Source organism: Anticarsia gemmatalis, chromosome 8 (assembly GCF_050436995.1).
Source record: "Anticarsia gemmatalis isolate Benzon Research Colony breed Stoneville strain chromosome 8, ilAntGemm2 primary, whole genome shotgun sequence".
Classification (NCBI taxonomy): Eukaryota; Metazoa; Arthropoda; class Insecta; order Lepidoptera; family Erebidae; genus Anticarsia; species Anticarsia gemmatalis.
Window position 1 is genome coordinate 631,333 of NC_134752.1, and position 23,756 is coordinate 655,088.

At 33.5% G+C, this 23,756-nt stretch overlaps 1 protein-coding gene across 2 annotated transcripts in view; it reads left to right on the plus strand.

Annotated features, from left to right (window-relative positions):
* The window catches only part of AstA-R1 (allatostatin A receptor 1), a 209,858-nt gene that overhangs the window by 94,720 nt on the left and 91,382 nt on the right, over positions 1-23,756 (plus strand). The window lies entirely within an intron of this gene.

The following is a 23,756-nucleotide window of genomic DNA, read 5'->3' on the forward strand; positions in this document are numbered from 1 at the left end:
AAGAAAAGTAAGATGTGATTGATGTATGCATCTATATCTTTGTATGTCTAACGATGAAAGAAAACATCATGATGAAACCTTGCAAACTTAAAAATTGTTTAACACATTCCTCGAGGCATGCAACAAAGTACCCAACCCGCATTGGGCCAGGGTGCTGGACTCGAGGCCTAACCGCCTTTGGTAGGAAACCCTTACCCAGCAGCGGGACAGTTAGGACAGACGGGAGTTAAACAAAAGTATTTTAATAATTGAATGAAATAACATTGCTACTTTCGTATGTATAATATTGTTTTTAAACAATCAGCGTTTTTTTCAAACCAGAATTGTAATTACTGACCCAAATGTCAAAAAAAAATACAGGTAGCATTCAAAATTCAGAATCCTCATTTCAGAGAATGGGTTATTCTCGATTTACAAGCACATTGCCAGTTTTAATCAGTCATACCTTTGATAGTCAGAACACAGACGTCAATGAAGAACGAACTATGAATAATGAATGAATTTGCAACTCAATATAAGCCCACACTTTTTTACGACTGCGCAATAAAGGTATGTTTGTTCTATTCTGATAAAACTATCTTCTAAAAAAAATGTGTAATTTAAGAGCTGATCTTATGTCAAATCTAAAATCGAGATTACTACGAAAGGTCAAGAAAGAAAGTAAAATTTCAAACAAACTCGATTGCTTCGGTATTGCTGATACATCGCCGTTTTTAATCAGTCATACCTTTGATAGTCTGAACACAGACGTCAATGGAGATCGAACTATGAATAATGAATGATTTCGCAGCTCAGTTCTCCATATAACATCTCGCCTCGTTATGTAAATTTATTCAATAGTCTCGAGCAATTTTCTTGTGATTCTCTTTCTTTTTACGACGGTAATATCAATTTGCTGAGATCTTAGATCGACACTGGTTTAATACGACGTTCCTGTATGTAAACGTATCTAATAAAAGTATATTGGGTGTATTTATAACAGTCCGTCTAGCCTTTCTTCCAACTTTTGTTGGACTTCCACTATCAATGCAGCTGAATACTAGTATTTTACATGCAGCGACTGCCTATCAGACCTCTACAAGCCAGTTCCCTGGCTTATAACACGATACTCTTCAGTAAGACTGGTTGTCTGACTTACAGGCTTCTGACCACTGTTAACGACTGCCTTATTATCTTTGAAAATGGCAGTCGAGACCCACAATTTAGCGTGCCTTTCGAAATATGAAGGAATTCATTATGTAGAATATTATTATGGTCACCCCTCCACAAAACAATCTCGGCAAGCGTAGCTTAACCTGAGAGATCGATCCGCGCGACTGTTGTTACTTACCTACGGGCTCCGAAAACGTTTCTAATAAAAGTATATTGTGTATATTTATAACAGGTGCTAAGATTCTGACAACTGGTAACGACTGCCTAAAGATCTTTGAAAATGGACCTACAATTTACACGCCTTCTGAAACATGGAGGATCTCGGTATATAAAATATGGTCACCCATCCACAGAACAACCTCGGAAACTGAAGCTTAACCTGAGAGATCGATCCGCGCGACTGTTGTTACTTACCTACGGGCTCCGAAAACGTTTCTAATAAAAGTATATTGTGTATATTTATAACATGTGCTAAGATTCTGACAACTGGTAACGACTGCCTAAAGATCTTTGAAAATTAACCCACAATTTACACGCCTTATGAAACATGGAGGATCTCGGTATATAAAATATGGTCACCCATCCACAAAACAACCTCGGCAAGTTAGCTTAACCTGAGAAATCGATCCGCACTGTTGTTACTTACCTACGGGCTCCGAAAACGTTTCTAATAAAATTATATTGTGTATATTTATAACATGTGTTGGATATTGCTTTGCGGTTTTTGTGGCGTTTCCAGTTACTTTGTCGAGTGTCTCGGTTATATTGGAAAGTGGAAAGTTTGGTACTTTTTATGGATTGAATCTACTTACCGGGGCGTCTGGAGACGCTTTTTTTTATTATCAAAGTGGGAATTGTAATTTTATATCTTTATTATTATAAGTACCTTGCACTGTCTGAATGTTAGAATCTGTTTCTGATATACGTATATAATATTTATTTCTTAATATCGTTTCACTTGGTATACATCAATTATACAGTTAATCGTTCTTTGCTCTAAAAGACTATGTTAACACATTCTTTTAGAGCAAAGATCCAAACCGGCGTGAACGATGGCCTCAAGGCCTAACTTCTCTTTTGATTATGTTGTACAGTCATAAGTTAAAAAAACACATAAAGTGACTCAGGAGTAAAAAATTGCATCATACATACATATACATAATATCACAGATGTTATACCCGAAGGTGTAAGTAAAAGTGTAATACACCCACGTTTCGCTATTGACAAATTTTTCAAGTGTCAGGGGGCGATCTTATTGCCATATACCAGGCATGTTACCAAACTTGCTTGCAACTCTTGCTTCTATTCAAAAGTATTCTAAATTAAATAGAAATTCTGCTACCAAGACCGCTAGTCATATTAAAATGAAACTGAAGTCAAACAAACGAAGTAACAATAAATGAAAATTGCATATAAAAGAGATAAAATTACTATTCATATAAAACTGTTATTTTTCTTTTAAAAACTTTTCCGCGCTATTACTGCTTTGTATTTTTATTCAAATGGAACAAAACGGAAACTTTATTGTTATAAAAAACCTATTAACTTCTATACAATGTGGTTTAACTTTTATTTTAAGTCCTGGAAGTTGTTTAGTTTGCTTTTGAGAACTGAAACTAAATACTTATTGTGTATTGAAAAGGAATAACAAAGGAAAAACTAAGTTTAGTCTTCTATCGGTCGGTAAAGAATCAGTGAAGTAGACGTAAACTATCTTTTTCTGTTTACCAGTAACCTATCTTTGGGTAGGTAACATTTTATTATTTTTGCTACTGGCTAACCTTTTTTTTCGCGTATTGCCACACTCTTTAGCTGTGAAAGCGTAGAAGACAAATAGGCGTCATAAAAAATCAGTGTTGGGATCGAAGTAGTTGTCTTCACGTGCAGTTATTATTTTTAACATCATGACTAGTTTAACCATTCTACGAAAAGTGTCATTAGATACAAGGTTTCTAGAACATTTGGAACAATTTAGACTACCAACTAAACGACCAATAAAAAGGAGTATCGGTCCTAAAATTACACCCTGGGGTACACCCAACGTCAATTCAAAACGTACCACATATGAATACACTTACTTGATATAAAAGTTATCAGATTTTGGCAATCTGCCGTCTGTAATATTACTTCGACTGTCGTGTAGATATACATAATTGAATTTTGAAAGGTTTGTACGTATATTGCTGGTAAACTGCTCTCATTTTATTGTAATTGACTGCATAAGAGATGTTGCGTTTAGTGTTTAGGAGGTGTATTTCAGATATTAGAAACATAATTACCTGTGAGATTAGATAGGCAAATGACAATGTCAAATGTGTAGTATTGCGAGTAGAAGCCATACTCAACAGTGGTTAGAAGTAGGCTTAATATGTAGATACCTAGATAATCACATGAATTTACTTGTATTTTTCTTTAACCCTTCAACTACAGAGATTGTTTTGTAATTTTTAAACACTTCGACTGGTATACAACAATACCTAGGTAGGTATTGTTTTAAACACACTTTTTTCGATAGTGCTTAAACTAAAAATATTAAGTTATAAAAAACATCAATAAATCGTGAAGGTTTTATTAAATAAAGTTTACAAAGTTACAAGAAAATTGCATTACTTGCGTCACCAATTTTTATTATTTTCTTTCCCAAACACGTTACAAGCTTACAAATTGGTAGCAAAAGTGTCACAGCGGCTACTTTGTACTTCTCTTCTGCAAGCAAAGCTATAATCCTCTAGAAATTTACGATTCCCTCTCCAGACATTTTATGTCCTAAGCTGTAACCTTTGGACGTACTCTGACTAACAATGTAGGTTGACTTGGATTAGATTATTATTTATTTATTTACGAACCTGGGCAGGTTTTGAGTTTCATTGCTAGCGATGTACCTGGTGTGAATTGATTATTATAAAGTAGGCACTTGCTGCATTATTTTTGTAGGCCTATTTCTTTTTGTGTGTTTTATTGCGTCTTACTTTTACAAATATGAAGACAACAAACATAATGTACAACTAGACCTGAAAACAGCGGATGACCCATATTTTGGAATTCATTTTGGTACCATACCGACGACTTTTGCGAATATTACCTGGAACGTGTCGTAAACTTTTTTTTGTGCATGTTTCTAACTTAGTCGTACCTTACAACGATTAAAAACAAACAACAATAGTATTCGTTTTACAACAAATGCTTTAGACAGTTCAATAGTTATTATTTCCTCGAAATCAATGACGAAATCTGTCTAACTTTTGACGTGACCCAAAATATTTGTATTGTTTTCTAGGATATCTAGATGATCAATTTAATTTTATAAAGTCTGGCGTTTATCCATCTCGGTGTGTAGAAAACGCCACTTTCTACAATCTGTACAAAATTTATTTGCTTGATTTAGATTCGTATCTGGTCATTTATATATAAAAGTACTGTTGGAATTTTAAGGAAATCACGTACAAAACGAATAAAATTCTAATCGTGTTTGAGAGCCGTAAGCAATTTTGTATTATGTGTACTGAAATCGCGACAGTTAAAAAAAATATCACCAACATAGCCGGAGTATGTCTGTCAAGGCTTTTGGTTTTCCTTATTAAGGTCTTGTATTCTATCATATTAGTATGAGCAGCGATAGTCGAGTGGTCTAAGTTGGCACATCCTACGCCGGTAGTCGACGGTTCGAACCCGAGGCAACACACCGATGACTTTAACGGGTTTGTAACGGGTTGAAAAATATATCATTCGGGGTTAAGAGTAATTCAAGTAGATGTTCTAAATTGTGAATATTGAGTGCAATAACTGTGGTTGACATCTAGTATTTCTCGGTAAAGGTTAATTTTCAAACAACTGTGTACATGAAGACGGCATCTAAAATTCACTTTAGACTAAAACTACTGAGTACTACATTCGGTAGAAACTTGTAATGATATGCACTTAACTGACATACAAAGTTAAAACACTGAATGGATACAACTTAGTATGAAATTCCAAATGTCCTTTGCAGACATTAAACAAACATACAACATCATGATTTTTCCAAAGAGTATATTTAGAAACCAATTGCTCTTGTGTCTTTGGAACTTTTACAAACATACAAACAACGGACACAAAGGACAACCAGACCCGACGCAACTATTTGTAGATCACACAAACATTTGTGTGAGAATCGTACCCACGACCTCTCGATGCGCTGGTAGTGGTGTAGCGACTACAATACCCACTACGCCACTGAGGCCTTCACATTATATGGAACCAACATTAGAAATGGAAAAACATGGGTGTATTTCATAGACCTCTTTATAGACAAATGCGATGTTATGTACGTATGTAACTTCTTTCAATAATATTTCGCGAGTCCTTTTTTTCGCTATGAGCCATATTGCAAATAACTCCAGCATCTCCTTTTAAAACTACACTAAAACCTTAAAGATAAAAACAGTGTGATAATGAAGTTGTGACGGGTGACCGATATGTAGAACAAACTCATTGAAACTGCACTTGTATAGAGCCGAACACGCTCGTGTCGTGTGTTCAAGCTATTTCTGTCAGCTCCACATTGGCGTATTGATTTTACTGCATATGATTTGTATTCTTAGGCTTTCGGATTCAATTTTGTTGGTGTTTTTTTCTAGTAGAGTTTGTTGTCTAAGTTATGGCTCGTGTTGATAGGGGAACAATGCAAAACAACAACAATCACTTGTTATATTTCACCGTAAACATTCGTTATAAATATAAAAATATTGTAAGTCTTTTTTGGCCGAGAGTTTCTTGCTAGCTCTTCTCATAATGCAAAATAAATGTTTAATTTTGTAAAAATAAATTATTTGATTTCAGTAAATTATTTTATGATGCCTTATTTTAGTTTTATTTATGTTTAGTTCCTTTATTATTATTATTTTTTTTCGTTTGTATATATAAAATTATTATTTAATGTTTTAATTTAATGTTTAGTTTTAGTTTAATTATAATATTTATTATGAAACTTAGTACAATCAATAGTTAATAATATTACGAAGAAAAAAAAAAAAAAAAAATGATTTCAGTTATGAATAGTAAATCGACAGCTGGCTCAGTAACAAAATATATTATATCAAAATTAGTGTTTTACTGAGACATGACCTCTTAGTTTTTTACTGACACTTACAATAAAAAGTTTTAATTTTCAAATCATTCTAGAGTTCTAGTTATTTTCATCTAGTCCGTTTTGCAGTCCTATGTTACCTAAAAGTTGTCTTAATTGTTCACCAAATTTAATATTTAATATCGTATTATTAAACATAATTATCTCTTCTCTATTACTGCCTATCAATAAGGAAAGCACAATTAGTGATGGCAGGATATTAATAAATTCATTTCATTGTGTTCCTCCATCATTGTTGGTCTGAATACCAGCCATATTCATACACCAGACAATATTCCCTGTTTATTTACCTCAAAGCAAAAAAGAAAAGATATCGAATAAGCCCACCCCAGTTTGGGGTGCGCCCATAAAAATGCCGATATAATCAAAATGAATATTTGTTATGAATCACCTATATACCAACCACTTAGAAGAGAACCTTGGCACAAGATTTATCTAAATATTTAACCTATTACTGTCCCACTGCGAGGCAAGGGTCTCCTCCCCTAATGAGGGAGGGGATTTTATCTACATTATTATTAAAAAATTGCAGTGGTTTTGTGGCTACGCCACGCCGCGACTATTGCGTCGAGTGGTCGTTCGATTTCCAAACGGGACAATAATTTGTGCGGTCCACAAATAATTGATTCGGGTCTGGTTATACTTGGTGTCCGCTGTTTGTATGTTTGTAAAAGTCGCCGCGACACAAGAGTAATCCTTAGTGCGGGAGCGTTATAATAAAAAAAACGTAACTGTATCAAACAGCCCAGCATCAGGCTTATAAGTCTGTGGGTCACTGATGTTCTAAATTCTGCTTTATTTATAGGTCGGGGAAAAGGTCTTTTCGCATTATAGTATGTAACTTGTAATAAAATCTCTTTGGCTTCAAGAATCACAAATGACTACACGGTTCATTAGCTTTTTTTCAGTGAGCTCGTGAGGTACCCAAATATCGAGCTTTTTTGTGTAGAGAAAAGATTTTATTACAAGTTCATACATACTATAATGCGAAAAGACTTTTTCCCCAACCTAATATACCTCTGTCAGCTGCGAACCTTGTACACAAGCCTCTTTACTAAGTTGTTTGACTATAGTAAGCGTTCGAGATGAAACGTCATGTCTTATTGAGGTAAATTTCAATTACAAGGCTTCAGTTTCCATTCGGTAATAGACTTGTTTTGTTACGATATATTTTAGGTTATTTTCAGAATAACAAGCACTATTTTTGTTATAAAAAAGGAATATAATTTTGGAGCATTCAGAGTTTGATATTATGTTGATAAGTTTGAATCTCGATTGTTTAGAGGATACATTTGTACCACAAGTTATTCTGACTTGAGTCTGGCACCTGGAAATCGATTAAAGCGATCGAAAAGTGCTACCAGTATTTTTTGTATTTAAATAATTTTCAAGAGAAGGCCGGAATTTGGAAAAGTATTTTTTTTTTTTTAATAGTAAGCAACAACTTTATTTCTATGTATTTTTTGTTATATTACATAACAAGTACAAATTAATTATTTTCTTAACTTAACCTAAAACAAACAAAATTAAACTATAATAATATAACTTTCCTTATTATATAGAGCAAACATAGTAAAAGCCATGTGCCAAACCATATGCCAAAGGCAGGTGTACTTCATACACTAATTCTGCCTATAACTTCGGGTACTATAAACATTATAATTATAATAAAAATAATTAACTAATATATAAAGGTTTATACGAACTTTCCAGAACTGTCAACTTATATTCATTCAAGTGAATACAAGGTCACTCAAGTATCTATTCTTGCATTCTAACTGTCTCGTTACAATCGGTTCCAAAGAAATCGTAGCCGTAAATTTTTCTACCAAGAAATACTTAGTTATAGGGAAAAAGTTGGAAATAGTCCGCGACAGCCCGTAATGAGATCGATCCGATTACATGGAACTGTAGATGTGTATATTTAAGTGACCTTTTGTGAGAAAATAGGTACTATTTTACGCGTGTGACATAAAGAGAAATGGATTTGAAATTTTAATCGTGTAGTTTTTTGGAGTATTTCTGAATAAAGATTGTAGCAAAGGCCAAATTTGAGAACAAGGTTTAATTATTTATTAAAAACGCTATATGCTTTGTGAATCTTTTGAAGTTGTAAGTAGCGTAGCCTGCGATTTCATTATTCCATATTACAAACTACCAGTGTTAAAAGGGAAGAATTTTATCAAAATCCGTTGAGTAGTTATTGCGAGATTTAGAATCATATTTTCATACATCTATTTATTCAAATATCCATTCTTTTAAGTCCATACCAACATTTCTATTTCTTTATTCCAAAAGAAGAAGAACATAATTAATCATAAATAATAAATTTAACACGTGTTCATTTCTTTTTCAAAACTTACATATTTTTTAGTAAAAATGCACAAAGTTAGTCACTGCAAAATCTAAATAACATTAACTTATTACAATACATTTGAAAGGAGATCATCCAGGCTCCATACATTTTTGGGCCTTTTTTCAAAGTGCCGGCCAACAAAAAAAGTGGCATGTATCGATAGAGCCATTTGAAGCAATAATTAGTATCGCAAAATGGATGATCTCCTTTGAAGAAAAATACCAAAAAGCACGAAACGTCTCCGTATTTACGATTTTATTCTTTTATTTACTCCGTACTCTAAGAATCTTCATATTTAGTCAAGCAAACTCATTCGTTCTCCTTTAGTAAACAGCTGTTGGTTTCAAAGTCCTATTTATACTAACTGTCCGCCAACTTTGACTGCAACTCATATGAATAACGTATTCAGAATATTATGACCGCCTGCAAATTTCACTACTAATTTATATGTCTTTTTCGGTATAAGTTTGTTTATACATATATGTATATACTGAGTTAATTTTGAGTTGAATTATAAGCAATTATTGAGACAATAATAGATTCAGAAGAGTTCAGGTTATTAATAATTTTATATATTATTTTATTAATAACCTGATCTCATCTACTGAATCTAGACAGATAAGTCAAATGTATTCTGTACGTTTCGTTTATCTATCCACACTTTTCACGTTAACAATATAAGAATTATAAACGCGAACTGTACCTCACGATTTGAAGTAATTTCTTCTGTTTTTGCGCTGTAGCATTCTGAACCAAATAACAATTGTTTGAAATCTAAATTGTTAACGCTGATTTTAAACATTTTCAATAGTTGATTGTTTGATAGTGGAAAGAAATTTAATTTATTTGTTTGTAAAAGTCATCACAACAATAAAATTCAATCTAGTTCTAGTAGAGCTAGAGCTAATACTAGTAGTTAATAGAGCATTTCTTTTTCTGTAACATAACAGCATAACGCCACTATTACAATGGTCGACTTCTCCCCAAAGGATCTCCACAATGACCAATTAATTATAATGCCCATGCCAATTAAGCAGAGACCACGAAGGCCACAACTGGATCATCGTTACTGGTTTCTACAGAACGTTTAGTTTCAATACAGAAATCAATACTGGCCATACTACGGTCGTTTCGACAACCAGCGTGGAGTTGATTTGATGGCGGTTGTATATTTTGAAGTTTCTCTTATTTTCTGAACGATTTTAAAAGACAGCTCTCTCACTAAGACTCTTGAGTCGCGGGGACTTTTACAAACATACAAGCAGCGGAAACAAAGCACAACTAGACCCAAATAAAGTATTTGTGGTTCGCAGAAAAAATTTTTTGCTTTGAGAGTCGAACCCACGACCTCCCGACGCAATGGTAGCGGCGTGGTGACCTAAACAACCGCGCCACGGAGGCAGTCAGATTTGATGGCAGTTGTATAATTTGAAGCTTCTAATAACGGCATTTGCGGGTCCATTTTGGGCGGAATATGGCACAAGACAGATAGGTTTGAAAGGGAAGAGGGGAGTCCTTTGCCCAGCAGTGGAACACATAGAGCTTTAATAAAAAAAAACAAAATATAGTACTAGTACAGAAGGTACTAGTACTATATTTTGTTTTTTTTGTTTGTAACTTTTTCCTTCTTTAATTCATGTTGTATAAATACAAAAGTCTGTCAGTCTATTACGCTTTTACATCTGAGCACTTTTTATTAAATAGAGCATGAATGTACAGCGTCGGTGTTGGAACATAGAAGTCTTTTGAAAAATATTTTTATCATAATTTTTCAACTTTCGCGCCGCATATTTTTATTTTTTATAGTAAAATTACATGCGAGAGGTTTATTGAAGTTTTTTTATAAACAAGCTTTTCAACGTATTTTTTTTATACCGCGCTAAATTAAAGTCTTATAATCATAATCATTTATTCGCCAGAAATGTGGTAAAAAGATACTAATTACAATTAATAGAAGCAGTACACATTTCGCCATAATATAAGAGCATGCAAATATTAATAATAGGAATAGTTATACAGTGTCAATGATACTTTTCTGCTTGCACGCACTAATCAAGGACATATGTCATCAGTTAGCTCGGGACCACGGTCGATGTAATTCGATCGAAACGTCGGGTGAAAATAAAATATAAGTTATTCCTTTTAAATACCTTTAATTTTCAATCGCGATTAAGACCCGTTACATTATAATATTATGTGTAGAAGTCGCGACAGTTTAAAATCGTTAATATTTCTGAATTTCTTTTATACCTCAGGCCTAAAGCTGAAGATACCTTTCGATTTTATTTCGATCGTGTTATACGTGTTACAATTTCTACTATCGTCCAAACCTTTTTCTTATCTTAGATCTTAATGGTAATGTCTTCCAATGTGTTTGCTAAATGTCGCAATTTGTCTCTTTTGTTGCCGTAACACTATTCTTACTTACTATTTAAGAACGCTCTCTATTTTCACGTTCTTGATACTTTTAAAAGTAGTTGTCACAATAGGGTATTTGTATTTGGGTCAAAAACATATTTTTATAGAAATAGCTGTAATAATTACAATTTCAACATTATTCACGAAAAAATTATTTTAGCATTTTAGATGAACCTTTTAATACTTAGTACAAATTTGATAATATTTCGTTAATCCAGTCAACTGCCAAATTATTAGTATGTGTTCAATTTTGTTTAAAAATAGGATTTAAACGTAAGATTGGCTTACGATTCAATGATAATATGCTCAATAAAATTCTTTGTTTAGAAACATTTTGCTTTCAGTCCGTAATAACACCAAAATACGATTTAAGTAGACTTCCAGATCCATTGCTTGTTTGTTGTCAATTTTCATACAAACATACATAAAATCATGCATTCTTTCCCTAGGGGTAGCGAAGACAATATTAATTTCAATTTTCATTTTTCTAGGTCTGTGTTCATTCTTGCTATCTGCATTTAATTTTTGCAGACAATCGTAGGGTCAAATGGTAGAACAAGAAACTAAAATAGCCCTAGGCTGAAGTAATCAAACACGAACAAATATGAAAGCACCTGAAATCGTTTCAGACATTACGGCTATTAGATAAACGTACAAAACAGTTTTCTGTAATGTTGCCGATTCTTTTCAAGTTATCGCCATCAAAAAAGCATTAGCACAAACTTTGATAGAACTGTGAAGGATTTCTCGTTAGTCTGTACGTGATGTGATTTAGTAAGACCAGGTTTTCTGTTTTATATTGATCGAGGTAGGCGTATTTTGAAATGTTGCAAAATTTTTATCAATATCTTTATGAGATCCTCATAATTCCCAGTTGCATTCAGATTCAAGCAGACCATTATTGCGCTTAGCTACTTTAGCGTTTGATTTTTTACTTTATGACTGCTCTAAATGTGTACCTTCAGATCACATTTGTACTTCAGAGAGCACGTTAAATGGTAATTACTATTACAGAAACAATTACATCTTTCGAGCCTTCCTACGCAAAATTTAACCATGTTATTTAACTACCCACATCAGTATTCCAGAAATCACTTTATAGACCACAAAAAGAGCACACAATGTTTTACATAACACAGAAACCTATAAAAGTTTTCTATAAAGCAGCACGCTTTATGCGATGAAATTTATTCGTTGCGATGTTTCATAACGCCACAGTGACGCCTACGCGACTGTTCAGTGTGACACACGTTGCCACTTTAGATGTACATTTTTAGAGCACGATTTTATCACATACATACATTGAATTTTGATTTCAATATTAAAAGTTTATAGATCGTTGATGCTGAAATCTGAAAGTCAGTGGTGCAATTCTGTAGCAACCGGCTAGCTATTGTAAATTTTTTTGTTCACGTTAATTACCGTATCCTATTATATTATAGTAGCTGACCCGCACAACTTCGCTTGCGTTACATAAGAAAGAATGGGTCAAAATTTTCCGCGTTTTTGTAACATTTTTTATTGCTACTCTGCTCCTATTGGTCTTAGCGTAATGATATATAGCGTATAGCCTTTCTCGATAAATGGACTCTCTAACACTGAAAGTATTTTTCAAATCGGACCAGTAGTTCCTGAGATTAGCGCGTTCAAACAAACAATCAAAAACAAACTCTTCAGCTTTATAATATTATAGTATGGATTAAACATGCAACGCGAGAGTGTCAAAGTTATGAGTTCAAAATATTGTTTTCATTTTGTAATGTGTTTTTTTCAAATCGTCATATTATTATCATTTTTATTCACCGTTTTCAAAATGGTTGCTTTCCCAAGCAACGGAAAGCTGATTTTCTAACAAATCACGCAAAAGAACAGACGGTGAGGCGAATAGGGGAGGAAACTCTGTACGCAAGCGAAGCTGTTCGGGTCAGTAAGTAAGCGTATAAAAGTAAAAGCAAATCATAAATAAAGCCATAACAATATCAATATTTATGACACAACTTAAAACGCAGTTATTTTTGTTCGTAAATGGTTGTTTAGTATCAGAGTTACATTGAACACTGATTTATCCATGAACATATTTCTGCTTTTTTTTTGAAGACAACTCCCGCGCTAAGATTCTTGTGTCGCGGGGAGTTTTACTTATATACAAACAACGGACACAAAGTACAAGCAGACCTAGTGGGAATTAAACCCACGACCTCCATGCGCGGGAGGCAATCGAAAGGCGCTAGAGAACTAACCCGACTTCGACCGGGTATAATACAATTTTATACTATTGATTCCATTCCCGTGGGAATCTGGGTCTCATCATTATCCCGAGATATTACAATAATATTAACGCAAGCAGAGTCTTGGCATCAGTTATTAATTAGTTAAATGCTAATATGTTTTTAAAATTTGTCTCTTTATGTTAGCAATTATAAAAAATTGTTTACTGGACAACTCACACAAGGTCATTTGATTCCAAACTAAGCAAAGCTTGTACTATGGTAACCAAATAACTGATAAACATACTTATATACTTATAAATACATACTTATATAGATAAATTAATAACAGGTATGAGATAAACAATAACGTAGCTTTAAATATTAAGCGTTGTAAAACAGTTTATTTTAACGAAACAAAAGTCAATTTCCAACTCCTTTGTCATTTAGATATATTTGTTAAGATAATTTTAAGTACTCCTTGGAACTAAATTACAAAGTATTTTCACTTGTTTAGTATAAAAGTTGAGAGTGGTTTGAAACTTAATAGATAGATATTAGGCCTAAGACTAAGGAATAATTATTATTTTTTTAATAAAATAGACTTGAATTTTGGTGTTCAAAGGTTTTTTATTTATTAGTTTTGTTTAGTCAACGTAGAGCGAGGTGAGCTCGTTGACTATTTTATACGCATCGAGTTCCTCCGTGTTTCGGAAGGCACACTAAATTGTGGGTCCCAGGTATCATTTTCAAAGATCTTTGACAGTCGTTAACAGTAGTTAGAAGCTTGAAAGTCTGACAACCAGTCTTACCGAAGGGTTTCGTGTTATAACCCAAGAAGGGTCATAACTGGGTTGTAGAGGTCCGATAGACAGACGCTCCGAGTAAAATACTGGTATTCGGCTGCATCTATTAAGACCGGAAGCCAACTCCAACATAGTGACTTAGAGTGGCCAGAAGTTTCTTGCCAGCTCTTGCACTACTTTCCGAACTAGCGGTAAATTCACTCTCTGTATCATTGACTATCATAAGTGTCAGCATTTGACCTATATGAATAAATGATTAGATTTTTGATTTTGATTTTAAGTTCGAAGGAAGGCTATGATAAAGAACGAATAGCCTTACCAAATGTTACTTAACTCTTAAGTGGCAATTTCTAAAATACATTAACAGCTAGACATTCAACTCATAATCACAGCAGTGATTGTGTTACAAACTCTCACGAAACTTCAACTGTTGTGCCCAAGTTAGTTTCATTTGAGTTCGATTGCACTTAGTAACTTGTTCTTAGTTCCCAACTAATTGAAGGTGCATTTGTAATGTTAGTTCAAATGGGATTGTGTTTGGTTAAATGTATTAAGGAATAAATTAAACTGTGTTTGAACTGCGAGTGTGTTTGAAAATTTGCGGTTAATGTGTGTTAAAATAACTGCATTGATATTGTGAAGTAATGCATATCACTACAAAATGTTGTAGGCAGTTTGTAAAGGGTAACGGTACATGAACTGCAAGCGGACTGCACAGCAACTGCATATCAACTGCTGACTTGATACTAGCTGCATATACATCATCTGTCCTCTAACTAACCACAATCCACTTTGCACTACGGAAGAAGTACTCGCTGAAAAGAAAAACCTCTCACTGTTATGCGCTACACATAAATCTATCACGACCTTTCCTGAAACAAATTAAAAGGCTATCCAAAACCTGAACTGCTTTTATGTACGCAACTTTTTTGAGCCATTTTCATTCGAATAACGACATTTTTTTCCTTCTGCATATCGTTGTATGTCTTCGTTTAAATTTCTGACCAAAAAGATACATCATTATAACACTAAAGAATTACATTATCATTCATAGTTACTTTAAATGAAAGATATATCCAAATCGTGCTGCACACATCTTGTTCAAATAAACCTCAGTATTCACTCGTAATACAAATTCTAAAGTTAGAAACTAACATTATCAAAAACCTATCAGAACTAAGCAGTTTCATCTAACTGCTATAATTTAATAACGTTGCTATAACGTTATTGCGCGGTGCCTTCACTTTGCAAATAGCAACTTAGTTTCACAACATAATAAACGGCTACAATGCTATGCAATTCAATAGGGCTGTCACTCACAGATGAATTTATTGTTCGTTGTTATTGTTAGGTTTTTAATGACTGTTCTGATTTATTATTTTGAAATTAATTATTTGACATGTTGTATCAATTGATAAAGTAATGGTTGTTGTTGTTTTGTTTGAGGAGTGTAATTTTATTGGAAATATTTTATGGGGCTTTAATATAAGCGTCTAACGCTTAGGTCTCATTTACCAAGAGACATTCAGCGTCAGAAATAATAATATGTAAACTATCATATGATCAATCGTACTTTTTTGTATGAAATTTTCTATAAATTATATTGTTATTGGTTAACCAACAATGCGTTCCGACAAATGCTTTGGAAAATGTGTTTTGATAAAATTGTATTTAAAAAAAAAAAAAATTATGTAGAAATATCTACTTAAAAAAACAACAGTGACTTAATGTATACTTAAACCTATCATTACAAAAAAATATATATTTCACTACATCCAAATTGAAATGCAAATTGCAACAACTTTATGCGTCATGCCATCCTTTCTTAAACTTCTAGAACTGTACCGAGTTGACAGCCCTAATTCAGACAGATCTTGGCTGACGATAAAATTTAGTTATGAAGCTGCTCCCCAAGTTATTTCTGAATAATCACAGCAACGCTTGAAACTGTTAAACTATTGTAAAAACTTTATATTACTGATATATTTCGGTATTATTTTACGAATATATTAAAACTATCATAGTTATTTTAGAAGTCTGAGCTGTCTGCATGGAATTGCATTAAAAAAGTATGGTGTTTGGTTTTATTTTTTTAAATATAATCTATGTGACCACTGGTAGTAAGGTTCTTTGTTTGTATTAGGTATTATGACGGTTTGAGTTTCATTCTGGGACATTACCAAAGAAGCCAAGAGTTATGCAATGTTAATTTATTAAATAAAAATACTTTTCGATTTCTTAGATTTTCTCAAAAATATGAAGGAAATAGGCTTCAGTCCCCAATTTAATAAAAGTCAAGTTGAAAAATTTTAAATCATTAACATCATTTTTAAGGGCTATCACGTACTTCAGTAAAAAAAGTATTTGATTGCTGTACATTGTTGTCTCTCCTTGATTAGAGTGATTAACACGTTACATGAAAGCAGCAATGTACTGAATAGTCACCAACAATTTGACGTACTAGTTGTCAACTGAGATATATAAAATCATCGCTTCCAATTACATTTTAAAACCGTCCCAAAATTTACTTAACCCTACCATAATCTCAAAGGTCCATAAAAAGGCTACAAAATTGCCTGCCCTTATCAATAAGCCTTTATTCAACCACCGTCATATCGCAAAAGGAATAAAACTTCCATCACTAAGATCACCATAAAAAGCTGTATCAATCTTTGTGAAGCCGTTCCCATGAAAAAGGGATTACGCGAACAAAAGTTTTTGTTGGTCTCTCGCATCATTTATATCGCGTTAAGGAAGGCCCTCGGCACGAGTGGAGAAATGTTTTGTCACGCGCGATAAGACAACTATTAGATTTTTTCGGTTTAATGTGTCACAGATTTGATATTATGTGAATCTGGACAATTTATATGATACCTGGTTATTGTGGTGAAATATTTCAATTGAATTCATGCCACTTTATTGATATTCATAAGCTTTTTTTGTAAAATATCTAGTCTTAATATTTAATTTAACTGAGACTTTTTAAAAATATGGTGCAGGTCTTACGAAATACTGGTCAAAATCATGACAGTCAAAAACAGAAAGACGGGACGAACTGGATTCGTATCGAAAAGACAAAAATTGTTTTACAAATTGATCAGCGCCCCCATGGTATTCCGCAAGAATGCAGTTTTCAAGTCTTTTTAAATGGTAAACACTCGCTACTTGATATCACAGTAGTGTAGAAAATTGCGATAAATCTTAATAAATTAGTAATATATTTTTCATTTACAAACTGTGGAATTAATTGTGCCTTTGCTTTGAAGAGAATGGTGTGACGATGCTTTAAACGAGATATTTTACGTCTTCTAGATATTAACGACGAATAAAATTATCATTCAAGTTTATAGCCCTCGTAAAGACAATGGAAAATTAACGAGCTCTCGTCATGTTTTCGGCACGTTTTGAAATAAGTATGGAAAATATAGTCGCGTGTAAGTTATGGATTTGTTTAAGACATTTTTTATGAGTAGAAGTTATTCCTACTGAAGTGTCACAGATTTCAACTTAATCTTTTATACGTGGTTTCTCATATGAATAGATTTTTTCCTTATCCTGTTTTAGCATCCTACAGCTGAACAAAGCCTCCTTTTCCAAATCACTCTACCAGTGGCAAGTCAGTCATTTTGCAACCAGGGTCGTTTGAGAGACTCAAAAGAAGATGGCTGGAATAGAAGTAGAAGAAGCTATTTCAGTCGATTTTACTGCAAGTGCTTTCTTCAGAAGATGTCTCCCTCTGTTGTTGGCTGTTGATTGTTCAATACAAGACTCGATTCTCAGGTTGGCCCGCTACCTGGTAACTTACCCGGTATTATTGTAAATGGCGAGACGAGGGTATATTTCACCTCTGCCTTTCTTCTTATATAAATTAAGAAACATTCCTTCCTCTACTTTCGCTTTAAATGGATATAAAATAAAATGACATTTCCAAAGTGAAACGATTCAAATGCAGTACAGAACAGGTGAAATAAAATTGGAAGCGCGGAGAGAGGCATTCCAACATATCGTTTAAACCTCGTGAACGTTTTTGACACTTTGATTGAAGTGTCGTGTTCTGTTTCACGCGCACTGCTCACTGCGTTTTACATATGCCACTGAAATGCATACACATAAACATATTTTTGCAAAACCGTACACTCGTATACATACGTATGAAATATTACAACTTTATTGTGATCAGTAATTCTCATTATTAGAACCCAGTATGTACATTAAATGTAGTTTCGTTTTACGACAAGAAACTCACTTTTTATTAAATGTTGGATTGTTCGGATTACCAAAGTAAAATAACTAAACATACATATAAATCATAAATTTGTTAAGAATGAAGGTCGAAAGTCTCATTATAATTGCCTCAATAAGTCATTACTGTCCCGCTGCTAAGCAAGGGACTCCTCTTGGAATAAGGGAGAAATTGTTTGCTGTTTTAAAATAAGGTAACATCACAAATTATACACTAACTGTAGTTACTATTGTATTTTGCTGAATATGAGGGTTAGACTTCTGGATCGGGAAAAAAGTGGTATTGGTCTTTTAAATTTTTTTATTTTAATACTTGCAATAGGAGCCCGGTGCTTCGTACCATATTCGGTAATAGGCTCGCCCTCTACTACATGGGACTAACATTGTTAATATCGAAACGTGGGAGTGTTTCATACACCTTCAGGTGTAACTGGCGTGAAAATATGTGTGTATGTAACTGTTGTTATTTAACACTTTCGCTGCCAACAAACCTACTTAGTAGGTTTTCTGAACTCACTCAGTGAGTTGCTGGCAACCAATGTGTTAAATTACGCAACACATGTAACTAGATAAAAGTACATAAGTAAGGTATTTTTTACCCAACGTTATATAAATGTGCGAGATCTTCAGCTCGGACCCGGAGTTACGTCGCCACAGAATGGAAAGTAACCAAATTACAAACCCATGTCACATACTCTTGCGTAGATTTATATTAACAAACAAATATTCCATTTGTGAGAAAAAAAACAAACAGATTTATTGTGTAAAAAAAACAGATGAATACAGATTTAGATTTTGTTTTTATTTGTAGTAATTGAAGGTGAAATTATATTTTCTTTTTTAAATATTGTCAATACTTCATTTACTACAAACCATTTTTTTTGCCTCCAGAATGGCTGTAAAAAGAGCATTTTAGTGGTTGACAATATACGAACAAATTGTCATTGAACGAAATCTTCAAGGCTCGTATTAGGTGTAGTACTTAAAATGATTTGATTTGATTACTATAAGTCAACTACAGGTAAGTGCACTTAACTATAAGTACTCCAAAAGAACAAGCTAAGAAAAAAATCTTCTATAAAAACTATCAAAAATGTTGTGTAACGGAGGCTTTTACAAACACCACGAAAACCAAGTATAATCAGTAGCGCGATTTCCCACATTCAGTGCTATCGAGTAGCGCTCGTAAACATTTCCAAATTGGCTGCTGCTTACTAAATTTTATAGAAAAACTGTCGATAACTACCCGATTCTCGACAGTTGATAGCGGTAGAGAATCACCAGATACGATAGGACTTATAGAATTGTTCTCAAAAATTTGTTTTTTGAATTAACCTCAGTACCGCGATTCTCTACCACTATCGACTACCGGCAACCGGCTAGCTATCAATAAATTTTGTATGACAATTGGTTCAGTGCCTCTAGCGGGCATCGTAGAAACTATTTTGGCAGTACATTTTAAATGTCAAACTCTCGATACTCGGTGGTTCCAATTGTAGAAAATCGTGCTACAGTAAATTTCTTGTAGTCGTATCTTCATGGTGACCATTTTATCCGAACCGCAAAAACCACGTCTCACGTCAAATATAGTGACGAAGGTCTAGTTACTGCTCCACGTGAGAACAAGCCATCATAATATATTATCTTCCCACAAATTGTATTCTCCTTGACCCACAATAACGTCTAAGGAAGCCGTAAACATCAACTTTGATTAAATTTCCCTTTTTCCTTCTTTTGAGAATTTATGAAATTTCATCAATATTTTTTACTTCTTCATAACTTTTTTGTATAGTGGTTATGAAATTGAGATCCAGGTTAATTTGTTATTTGAAGTATTTTATGGGAAATATCTTCAATTTTGAAAAAGTTTCAGTCACCTGATGTCAATTACACTGAAATAAGAAAAGGGAAAATGTTTTAAATAAAGAAAAATATTGAAACAACAGACTATAAGGAATATAAATTATCCCACTGCTGGCCAAATGCGTTTAGAGGACTAAGTATTCTTTTAATAACTGCTTTACGTGGCGCCCTACCTTTACTTCCTTTTCAAAGAATTTTCTAGAAGCAAATAAGAAAGAGACGAAATTAACAATTTTCTTGCTGAAATTTCTAAAAGTGGAAGGAAAAGTCTTGTAGTAAACCTACATGCCTGTTAATAACTGTTCCTAAAGTTCTCGATTCTCACAAAAAATAGTCGAAGGGGAGTATGCTCTTCCACTTAAGCCTGAGGTAATTTCCATTTAACAAGGCTACTACGTATTACCAACACCTTTCCTTCCTTCCTCTACTCACTCTCGTTTTTGGCACTTAGATCTAATTGCACTATAAATAAGAGTATCTTAATGCAAAGCCTTTTGTAGGAAGTTTTTGCCACTTTCTTTACTTTTGTTTATTTCCCATAGGCTTTTGTGATGTAGGATACGACTTTTTGCGTTGTCTAAAGATTATTCATTTTCAAACTTTAACTGCCACAGTCTACTTGTTCGTCTGCTTTTACAGTTAAACCGCTTAACCAATTTAGATTTTTAGTTGAGTAAAAATTTTTCATTAGTTTGGATTCCGTATAACACATTGGCATATTTACTGTTCTTAAATATAGACCCTGGAAAAAGATAGGCCAGCTAAAGTAAATTGTTTTTCTACATATTTTCTTTAAACAACATTTTGTAGCAAAAATATAAATGCGACAATTTCTTCGGATGTATTTCTATGGTTGTTATCTTTCATACAAAAGTAAGATATATTAATATTTTTTCCTACTCAATTAATTCATAGCCTGGATTAGAGCATAAAAACTTTTTTCTGTGCATTTTCTTCACGTGAGAAGAGGCTAGTAATATTATAATATTTATGTGTGTACTATACTATAACCCGGCAAAATACAAACGCACACAACATCAAAACAGCTACACAGAACAGCGTCCTCTCGCAATGTTGTCTTATTCAACTCTGCGGCGAGCAGTACGTGATGCGCACGGAGTTCCCAGTGATTGTGCAGCCTTGCCTTCGAAGCCTTCAAACAACCTCGCTACAACATCCTTGCTCTGTTTTGTTATGGAAACTTTATTTATGTTCTAGTGAACTGATTTTTCTATACAAGTGGGAGAACTGGTGTTAAACTTTTATATTTAGATAACAGTAGCTCAATTCCCTACTACTATCGACTATCGACAACCGACCTGTCATTGAGATTTTTTGTATGAAAATCTGATCAGCGCCTTTGACGGGTGTCGTAGTAAATATTTTGGCAATATATTATATTCTAAATGTCACAATTTCGATACTCGACAGTACCGACTGTACAGAATCGCGCTACTGTACCGCAATTCTTCTACCACTATCGAATACCGACAACCGGCTAGTTATCGAAAAATGTTGTATGCCAATCGGTTCAGCGCCTCTAGCGGGCGTCTTAGAAACTATTTTGCAGTACATTTTAGATGTCAAACTTTCGATACACGAAAGTACCGACTGAACAGAATCGCGCTCCTGAGGCTATCGTGAATCTCACTTTGTTGACAATTATTTTGCAATATGCTGTACATTGCGTTTTTAGAAAGTGATAGTGATTAATACAATTACGTCAAAGCAGCAATATGTTGCATCGCAGTTTGGAAATTTTGCGTTGCATGTTTATTAGGTATTGGTTCAGGTATAATATATTATTAAGATACTAAGTACGCTTTTTAATCTAGATTGCTTAACGTTTCTTCATTGATTACACTGGTTATTTTAATATTAATTACTCTCTGTGTCACCTCTTATATATTTCAATCGCAATTTTATTTGTATCTGTACGGCTAAATGAAATTCCGTAAAAAAAAACAAGCAAAAGCATTTACAGAATTACATTTAACATGGAATGAGCTTTTGTCTGCTTTTGACAAACAGTTTAGAAATAATAGAAATTGTATATTTTAGTCTATTAATATGAAACTAATTTCATTCACGTTTTGATCTCCGCATACAAATACATCATACCAGAAATTAATCTACATTCTAGACAGTATTAAATGTCTGGAGTACAGTCACGAGCATTAATACATACACACAGTCTTCAAGGAATTAAATGTTTTACCAAAACCTCTAATATCATTCCATTTTATTTATGCTTATGCTATACTTAATTGCAAAACTAATTGTAGTTTTTATTCGTTTAGACAAATATTACAGTATTTTTTCAAGTATATAAAGCGTCACGTAACATTGTTTGCATGTAGTTTCAACATACTGCTCTTGCAAACGAGCAAAACATGGTGTCTTTCGGCTCTTCCATTCGCTTTAAATACATACGGCTCTCTTTCTAAGGTTAGTTTTATATGAAGCCACAATGTGATAATTACTATACGTATAAATAAAATACTTATCACAAAAGTTATCTTGAAGTTTTTATTCACTCACATGAGATATAAAATGACGTGATATAATATTCTTGCTCATAACTGTACATAGCTTTGATATTAATTCAAGAAGATATTAATATGATAGGTTTGTGTTGCTTATCTAAGTGCAATTCATGTTTGAAATTAAATTCTCTTTGTTCAGCTTCGAATATTATCTGAAATTGCAGACTAATATTTGATTTGAGATATTGGTTGCCTTTACATTGAGCTGTCTTGATACTTTGGTGTGCTAATAGCGGTGGAGTACCGTCGCGATATAATTTCATTTTGATTTTCAAAAGATTTAAGTTAAGTTGATATTTTGATTCGGAACTTTTTTAGAAATTAAGTGTAACGTCTTTCTCCAACCGTGAGGAAACCTTTGCTCAATAGTGTAGGTCTGTGGGTAAAAAAAGTTTTATTATCACTTCAATCTGACTTCCCTCAAAGGTGTACTCGGGTATGTATGGAATTCGTGTAGCGTAATTTATACTAATATTATAAAGCTTAAGAGTTTGTTTGTTTGTTTGAACGCGCTAATCTCAGGAACTATTATGTGTATGTACATTCTCTCTTATGTGACTCAAGCGAAGTTGCGCGGATCAGCTAGTTTTTAATAGTTTTAATGGAACTGTTTTGGAAGACGACGTTTTGCTTAAAAAAACGACTATGTAACAGTAACAAGCTAAATACTAAATTAAAACTTTGGCTATATAACTTTACTTTTAACTGCACGTTTGGCGCAGTGGTTTAAGCGGTCACCTCGCCGCAACAACCGTAGCGCCGCGTGTGGTGGGTTCGAATCCTACCCGGGACAAATCTTTGTGTGATGAGCACGACTATTTGTTCTGAGCCTGGTTGTTAATTTATCTATATAAGTATGTATTTAGAAGTATATAAGTAAGTTTATCAGTTATTTGGTTACCATAGTACAAGCTCTGCTTAGTTTGGAATCAAATGACCTTGTGTGAGTTGTCCAACAATATTTATTTATTTATTTATTTATATCCGGGTAATTTGTCCTTTATCTTTGCTTCAGTAATTTGAAGACATTAATGGTTTGG